At 42.2% G+C, this 9,090-nt stretch overlaps 1 protein-coding gene across 1 annotated transcript in view; it reads left to right on the forward strand.

Moving 5' to 3' along the window:
* Positions 1-195: 195 nt before the first annotated feature.
* Rgl1 (ral guanine nucleotide dissociation stimulator like 1) overlaps positions 196-9,090 on the forward strand; it is a 256,031-nt gene continuing 247,136 nt past the window's right edge. Inside the window, exon 1 of the mRNA XM_059280899.1 lies at positions 196-552. The gene's annotated coding sequence lies outside the window, so the exon portion shown is untranslated. The remainder of the gene's footprint in view (positions 553-9,090) is intronic.

Here is a 9,090-nt window from a genome sequence, read left to right on the forward strand (position 1 = left end):
AGGCGGGGGCGGCGGGCGGACAAGAGAGGCCGGCTGAGGCGGCGCGGGGACGCGATTGGCCGGCGGGGAGCCTCACGTGACACCCGGGAGGTTCCCATAGAAACGCTTTCCTGCGGTCCAGCCTTGCCTGGGGGGTCTCGGCTTGGGAGGCGATGGGCACCTGGGGCGCGTGGCCTGGCCTGCTGCCGCCGCCGCCGCCGCCGCTGTCCGGGCCAGAGGCTTGTTGTCGGGCTCCGGTGTGAGGTCTGGGTGACTGGACTCGGGCGTCCGGTGGGATGGACTGGCTGCAGGACCCGGTCCCCTGCAGTCAGCAGGAGTGTGAGGCGGAGTGATGCCCAGCTGGGCGCCCGGCACACAACTAGTGATCTGAGCCCTCCCTTCGGACCCAGCGGCCCCGCGGGGACTGCGTTCCAGAGCTGAGAGCCCCTTCCCGGGTTGGGGATCCCGCAGCCCTGTCGGCGGGAGGTCCCCAAGGACGGAGTCGAGAGGTCACTTCTTACCTGTCAGTGCTGTGTGACAGCGTCGCGGCCGGACCTGCAGAATCTGAACTCGGTATTCTCTCCAATCCGGAGGGTGGGAAGAAAGATGCTGGGGACGGGGTGGCGAAAATGGGGCAAACTTGTAGCATTTTGTAGAATCAGTCATCACGTCTTAAAATAAGTAGTTATTTGGAGCAAGAATGCCAGAAGAGGGTGGGCGAGTTAGGCTTTTCGGGGCTGAGGGAAAACAATATGTGCAAGGATTAACAGAAACTGGACTTTCAAGGTTGATATTTATGGTGTAAGGTTCCTGGGAGCCCGTCAATTTGTTATATTCTACATCCCCGTCTGTGAGATCAGAGCTCTTATTGAGGAGGCAGAGGCACTAAGATTAAAGAAATAATAGCTGTGTTCTGTGTATTATGCTGTAGTACAGGTATTTACAGAATTAAATTAATTCGGACGCTTGGCTGTGCCCTGCTTGGATGCAGGTCTACCTGGTTTCACATATAACAGAAGGTTGGATACGATCCTGTTGAGTTACCCCATTCCTCGTTGGCTGTGCTGTATTGAAAAGAGAAGTGGGCTTGGGATCAGGAAACAGTGACTGAAGTCTCGACTTTCTTAATCTGTGTGATTGAGGCACTTTGCTTAAAATTTGGAACCTCGGTTTTCTTATTGCTAAAATGGGGCTAATGTGGACTTCACAAGTATGTTCCCAGGGTTCAATACTCGGAAATGCTTTAAAAAGACTCTAAAATTCTGCATATATGGGCAACGTATCATTGGCTTTGTCGAAGTGGCTTCATAAATTACCTGATGATATGTCATGTTTTATCTCACCGGTGAAAGAGACCCCAAGATTCTGAAGGGAAGAGTCTATTTTTCTTATGTGTCTGTTTTTCCTATGAAAAATAAGGTATCCAGATTAGGTATTGTCAGTACATGCTTGATGAGTTAGTAAGATATAAAAGGCAATACAATTTGAGAGTCACACCGAGAACAGGGAATCAGTCAGAAGAAGGAGAAAGATCTGAGGATCAAACATTTGTTGAATGTAGACATACACACATGTACATTTATGTGTATGTGTTCATGTAGAGAGAGCACTGTAAGTGAAACCCATTCTTTTTCCTTGTGAGGAAGCAATGTGGCATCCTCCTCTAAGTATATCATTTGGTCGATAGGAGTGACATTTCCTTGATTAACATTCACATTGTGAGCTCGTAAAAACTCTTTGTGTCTTAAGACAGCAAAGGAAAAATTTCTACCTGCCAGAAATACTTGTTTTTAAAGTCAGATGCTGAAGTATAAGATCATTATCATGATGATGGCATTATGTAACTTAGAATAAAGATTTGTTTAAATATTTTTTTTCTGTTCCAATCTTGTGTAACTTCCATAAACGCTACACAGCATACTCTTTTGGATGTTAAAGCTGACTGTACTTTTTGTTCTTTTCAATCGAGATTTTCTTTGAAGAGAAAATTAAACACTAGATGCACTGTTGAGAGCAAACGGAAACAAGGATTTAAGAGCTAACACAGCCCTGAGCTCAAGTCTGATTTTTTTCCTATTGTCTTACTTGAATAATTTTTTGTTCTCTTATTTTAGAACTGGGGAGGAATCCTGGGGTAGGAATCAACTTAATGGAACAGTGAGAACTAAAAAAAAAAAAAAAAAATCAGTTGTTCAAGGATGTAATTACCTTGATTGCTGATTTTCGGTCCGGGTGTGGATTGTGTTAACTGCGACAGTGTTTTGTTGTTGATGTTTGTTTGTTTGTTTTGTTTTCTGTTTTATTTTTTAAAGTAGTGCCTCATAGTGAACAAAGTGCCTAGGATGTAGTGGGGAGTAATCATCTCACAAATTAATTCCAAAGTAACAGTTAAAAATTAGTGTTTTAATGGATACATTAATTACTTCCTTACCTCTCATTGGCCAACATTTAAATCTTTACAAGATTTAAAGGAAATGTTTGTCTCTGAAGAAACCTGTTCTTAATTTATCTTCTAATTAGAAAATGTACAGTTCTTGTAAATGCTAAATTCTTACTGTTACCTATGATATGTAGTCATCTTAGGTGATTTTATTCTCTTTGGGTTTTTGAAATGCTTTCCTCTCATATAAAGGATTTGCTGGGTTTAAGATGTATTTATTATGCAAATAATTAGCTTGTCCTCAACATTAAACGAGACTGAGTTTTAATTTCCCGAGATTAACTGCTGCGTCTGTAGCTCCTTATTTCTGTTATGTTGCAAAGAGCCGAGGATCAGGGCCAGTGAGCTGGTGCAGCTGGTGAAGACCCTTGCTGTGACAAGCTGAGTTCGATCACTGCGACCCACACGGTGGCAGGAGAGGACCAACTAGAAAATGCACGTGTGCACTGTGGCTTGTGTAGGTATAAGTGTGTGTGTGTGTGTGCGCGTGTCTCCCCCACTCCCATGTATGTTAGGAAGAAAAGGCCAAGGACCTAATGAGGTGGTCTTATGAGGCAACTTTTAGATGTCTTAAGCCAAGTACTCTACCTTCTCTGTGCTCTTTTCTCACAAACTCTTGCCACTAAATATTAAAAAAAACCAGTTCGTTGAGCCCAGGAGCACAGAGCTATTGCTTTTCATTATCTGAAGCAAAAAATGACCGTTAAAGCTAAGGATATCGATCAGTGATTGAGTGCTTACACTTACTTGGTATACATGATACTTTAGGGCTAGTACCTCAAAACAAAAGTTGGACTTTGTTAATCAAACCTGTCAAGCTTGTACTATAATATAAAGTCAATGAATTTAAGTTCTGGTAATGATAAGTTAATACCATTGTTCTCAACATAACCACTACAGTATAAAATTTTAGTGTGTTTTCCATATGCTATGCTGTAGTTTTTTTTGTTTTGTTTTTGTTTTTGTTTTTTGTCTTTGTAGACCAGGCTGGCCTCGAACTCACAAAGATCCGCCTGCCTCTGCCTCCCAAGTGCTGGGATTAAAGGCGTGCACCACCACCACCACCACCACCACCACCACCACCACCACCACCGCCGCTGGACTACTGTGCTGTAGTTTAATGCTCCTACTAATACACAAATCAACTTATATTGAAACCATACCCCTCAAAATTCTAAATGTTTTCTTTGTGATTAGTTCTAGTTTTACATGCTTTTATGATTATACAGTGAAGTACAGCAGAAAGTTTAGTGATTTGATTGTGGAACCTTTATATATTCGTACATAAAAGATTTTAACTATCAATCTATACTCTTAGGTATGTGTGTATACATGAATATATGGATGCTTGCATATGTGTGTACATGTGGGAAGTCAGAGGTCAGTGTTGTCTGGCTTCCTCTATTCCTCTCCACTTTATTTTTGAGACAGAGTCTTTTATTAAGCCTGGAGCTCACCAATTCCACAAGACTGTCTAGACAGTAGGTCACAGGGATTCTCCTGTCGTTGCCTCCCTGGTGCTGGGATTACAGGCCCAGCTTTTATGTGGGTTCTGGGGATCCAAATCCAGGTCCTCGTATTCGGGCAGCAAGCACTTTATCAACTGAACCATCTTCTCAGAAAGACTCTTCCAGAGAAGCAGCTTAATGTCAAAAGGATAAACCTTGCTTTTTAAGCATTGTAGTGAATGAGATGTCAACTATTTGTGATGATATATGGATTTTAAAATACGTTATTAGGGTTGGAGAGATGGTTGAGCAGTTAAGAGTATGTACTGTTTTTTGCAGAGGATCCAAATTTGGTTCCCAGCTCTCACATCAGGCATCTCACGCCCTGTCAGCTCCAGGATATTTGACATCTTCTAGAATCTGTGGACATTTTTAGTCACATGTGTTCATAATCTCATCCTATATATGTATATATGATCTAGTGTGGTCTCTGACTGAGATGGCATAGAGGTCAGTGGGCTATATAGTACATGTGACATCCCCCTAAGGAAGAGTTCCATTAACTGGGAGCTAGAGAGGGAGAGTCTGGGACAAGCATTCTGGGGGATTTGGGTGAGGTCTGCTACCACAGAGAGCAAAAAGGTCTTCAGGTCATTAACAGTATCCACTCCCAACTTTCTGTGCAGGAAAACAGGTATTTTATCTCCTCCATTGAGGAGAGGGCCTGTGTGTTTAACATTCCTCATTTCCCTAGTGACCTGTGGACGAAAGACTTTTGTCCCCCAACATTCTTACTATTAACTAGGTAAATAAAGCATTAAAAGCCAACTCTTTTTTCCTTTAATCTGATTATCAAAAATACTAACATTTTTGTTATACGTAATAAATTCCAGGCTGGGGAGAGAGCTCAGTCCGTAAAGTGCTTGCCTTGCAAGCAAGAGGAACTGAGTTCAGTTCTCAGAACCCATGTAAAGATCTGGACATAACAGAGTGCTTGTAAACCCCCTGTGCTAGGGAGACGGAGACGGGCAGATTGCTGGGCTTATGAGTCAGCCAGCTTAGCCAGATCCATGAGCACAGGCCAGTGAGAGGGCCTGTCCCCCTCATCCCACAGTGGAGGCAGGGCTGGAGAGATGGCTCAGAAGTCAAGAGTGCTTATCTCTTTCGTAGAGGACCTGAGTTTGGGTCTAAGTGGGGTAGCTCAGAACTACCTGTAACTCTAGCTCCAGGAGGTCCGAGACCTCTGACCTCTCTTACAGTCAGCACACATGTGCGTGCACACACACACACACACACACACACACACACACATATACACACTTAAAGTCTTTTAACAAGCAGAACTTAAAAATTCAGAACAATATATGTGGACAGCGCCTGGGGAAGGACACCTGAGACTGACCTCTGGCTCCACCTGCATTGTACACAGGTGAGTGAGCAGTGGCCCTCTATGTGTACCTGCACACACAGGCACATATATACACACCAGCACACCTACATACATGTGCACCTCCCTTCCACACACACACTCACAGTTTGCCATCATAACTCTTGAAATGCACAGGTATTTGGTGTTAAGCACACTCACACTGTTGTACAATCTTAACCACCATCCATCATTTTACAGAACTGAGCCTCTAGACCCATTAAACAATAACTTCCCACTTTCTCCTGCTTCCAGCACCTGACAAATATCAAATTCCTAGGAACTGGAGTTACAGATGGTTGTGAGCTGCCATTTGGGTGCTGGGAATTGAATTTGGGTCCTCTGTAAGAACAGCCAGTGCTCTTAATAACTGGGCCATCTCTCTGGCCTCAAGGTTCCATCTTATGCAACAAATATCACATTTTGTTTACCCACTTATGTGTCAAGGGACACTCAGTTTATTTTCTTATAGCTTTGGGGTAATATGTTATTGTAAATGTGGGCTCATAAATGCCTCAAGTCTTTACTTTCAGTTCTTAGAGGTATATAAGAAGTGAGTTTATATGGTAGTTTTCCTTTGCTTTATTTTTTCCTCTTTTTTTAAAAACAAAACAAGTGCTTTTAATTTTAACAAATTTTAAATAAAACGAGTCCACATTCCAGTTCCTTGGATCCCCTATTTGGTACACTACAGAATCAGACAGTTCTGGGATCTATATTTGGTATGTGGTGATGGTTGGAGGGGATTTGGGGGAGTTGAAAGCCAAAGTTTGGCATCTAGAACCACCTGAGATTTCCCAACCTAGATTGTGCAGGGCACTTGGCTTCCTGAGTCTAGAAGATGGCTCTTGGCAGTATAGTTTGAGCAGAATTGCTGAGAAGTCACAAGGAGGTACTGATGGCCACTGGGTTTCCCAGACGTCACATACCATTAGGGAAATGCTGAAGAATAGAACATGGGCTCTGCAGTCAGCCATGGATTTGACTATCAGCTGAGTCACCAGGATTTGATGCTCAGGCCGTTACAAGTTCTCTGTGGTACTGTCTTTTCGGGTATTATAGTAACACATACTTCGTAGGATTATTGGAGGGATTGAATGAGTTAATATATAAGTGCTTAAAATACCTGGCATACGACTCACAGTAAATGTTGGATAGTAATAGTATTAATCAGTATGAGTTACCATGTGGCTTTCCTTAGAGCCTTGAAAATGAAATGAATAGGATTATATTCTATGAACTAAACTTTTTGCTAAACTATATGTACTATGAGTCAAAAAAGATGCATAGCAGAGGTCTGGCAAGATAGCTCACTCGTTAAAGGCTGAGGCTCATATGTACACACCAGAAGTCAAGGTATGTAGCAGAAATGTAAAGAAATAGATTTACTCTCAAGTCAGGTTAGTAGGATTAGACTGTAACTTGGTGAAATGTATTGAATATCAAAAAAGCTGGGTGTGGTGCCTCATCCCTGTAATCTCACATTCAGGAGGCTGATGTGGGAAGATTGCCTTGAGCTGGAGGCCAACCTGGGTTCGAGCCACTGCTAGGACAGCCTGGGTCACAGAGTGAGGATTTGTCTCAAACAGCATCACCATCAACAGATGTCAATAGAAAATCGGTATACTAGACACAGCAGGAGTCGGCTGTAGACTGTGTTGTCTCTCGCAGGCTGCATCCACCCAAACACTCAGAGGACAGAAGTCCTGCACATACCTCATTAGTTCACCGCAGATGACAGATGCCTATCTCCAAACAAGTGCAGAATCGGACGGCACAGACATTTAACTCATGCAGTCAGCTGCTTGACTCCTCATTCAAATCCAGCAAGCTTCTGATTATAACATGCATGAGAAGACTGTGTAAGCTGGGTGATTTCAATATTTGTGTGCATATCCAGATGTAAATCCCACTGGAAACCAATTTATTAGCTGTCTTTACATGTTAGTCTTGGGAGCGTTGTAAATCTTTCAGGCCCTGACCTAGATCTATTCTTTTTGTGTTGACTGCATAGGGAGTTGGGCCTACAAAGCCGAGAGTCGAACTCTGAACCAGATCGAAGGCAGCGTCCTTCCACTCACCTTTATTGGTTTCTTGGATTATACCCATGCCTTTTTTCAGATTTGTGTCACTGATTTAATATGTCGGCTTCTATTTTATTTATTTGGAATTTCCTATTGTGTGGTGAAAGTGATGTAATTTTTTTTTTCTTAGACAGAATCTGTCTATGTAGCCCTGGTTATCCTGGAACTCTCTATGTAGACCCCGCTGACCTTGACTTCACAGAGCTCCACCTGCCTCTGCCTCTTGAGTCACCATGCCTGGCTGATGGTGATAATCTTAAACATCACCATTGTTATTTTGCTGAAGAGGGTCAGATCATCTAAACTTGTCTCTCTCTCTCCATCTCTGGGCCAGCTTACGTGACCAGGATCCCACTATGTAGTGAGTGAGCAAGACATGGCACTGTGTGTAGAGCTCTCTGCTTGGAAAAGTTGCTTTGCTCTATGTTTTCTTAAAGAAGGTGGAGCTCAAAAGTTCCTTTAAAATGAACTACTTCAGGAATCTAGCTCAGTTAGGAGAATGCTTGCCTAGCACGCACAAGGCCCTGAGTTCAATACTGAGTACCCCATCAACTGGATCATGGTGGTGCATGTCTTAATCTCAGTGCTTGGGAGGTGGAGATAGGACTCTCAGCTCCTGCACACTACCGTGCTCCCCACCATGATGATAACAGACTGAACCTCTGAAACTGTAAGCTACCACTTCAATCAGATGTTTTCTTTGTAAGAGTTGCTGTGGTCATGGTGTCTCTTCACAGCAATAAAAACTCTAAGACACAGGCCTATCTAATTAGTAAGAAAATGTAATGATCAAGGGCACTGTCTTATAGTTCTGTCAACATTTCCTCTCTTGTTATATACCATTGAAATCCAAATTCATTGGAAAGTCAAGTTCATAGATTGCAGACACTCTGTAACCCGATGGATGTTGCGGTCTACTGCACCACTTCGAAGATTAGTTTTATGGCAATGGTTTTAGCTTTTTCATTTGGCAGAAGAGGTGCTGGCGAATCAAATTCAGGGCCTTATCGTGTTCGACATGTATTATGGAGTAGGACCCTCAGGCCTGGCTTTATTCTAATAATAATCAGAAATGCCAAATTTGTTATGTTTGTGTCTTTTTACCCCCAAACATAGCATTCCAATTTGTGGACAAAAGATTTCATAATTTAATGATAAACTTCAACATATCTCTTTAAATAATAATTACTGTATACCCATGATAAAATTATATTCAGTTACTTTGTTCAAATCTGCAGGCTAAAGACAGAAATTTTTCTTTAAAGATTTTATTTGTGTTTATTTTAATCACAATTTAAATTTCTATTCCTGAGGCAGTTTTTCTTTCTTTCTTATCTCCTCCTCCCTCTTCATGGAATGTTATGGGATTTAATGTTACTATTAGCATATTACCTTATTAGGGTAGCATGACTTTATATAGAGATTTTTTTTTTAAATTTATTTATTTATAATGTATACAGTGTTCTGCCTGCACATATCCCTGCAGGCCAGAAGAGGGCACCAGATCTCATTACAGATGGTTGTGAGCCACCATGTGGTTGCTGGGAATTGAACTCAGGACCTTTGGAAGAACAAGCAGTGCTCTTAACCTCTGAGCCATCTCTCCAGCCCCCTATATAGAGATTTTATAGAGTCAACTTGGACTCTATATACAAAAATGTAATAGGAATTTGCATTTGAATGAACTTTTTCTATAGTATGTATTTACATATT

Source organism: Peromyscus eremicus, chromosome 15 (assembly GCF_949786415.1).
Source record: "Peromyscus eremicus chromosome 15, PerEre_H2_v1, whole genome shotgun sequence".
NCBI lineage: Eukaryota > Metazoa > Chordata > Mammalia > Rodentia > Cricetidae > Peromyscus > Peromyscus eremicus.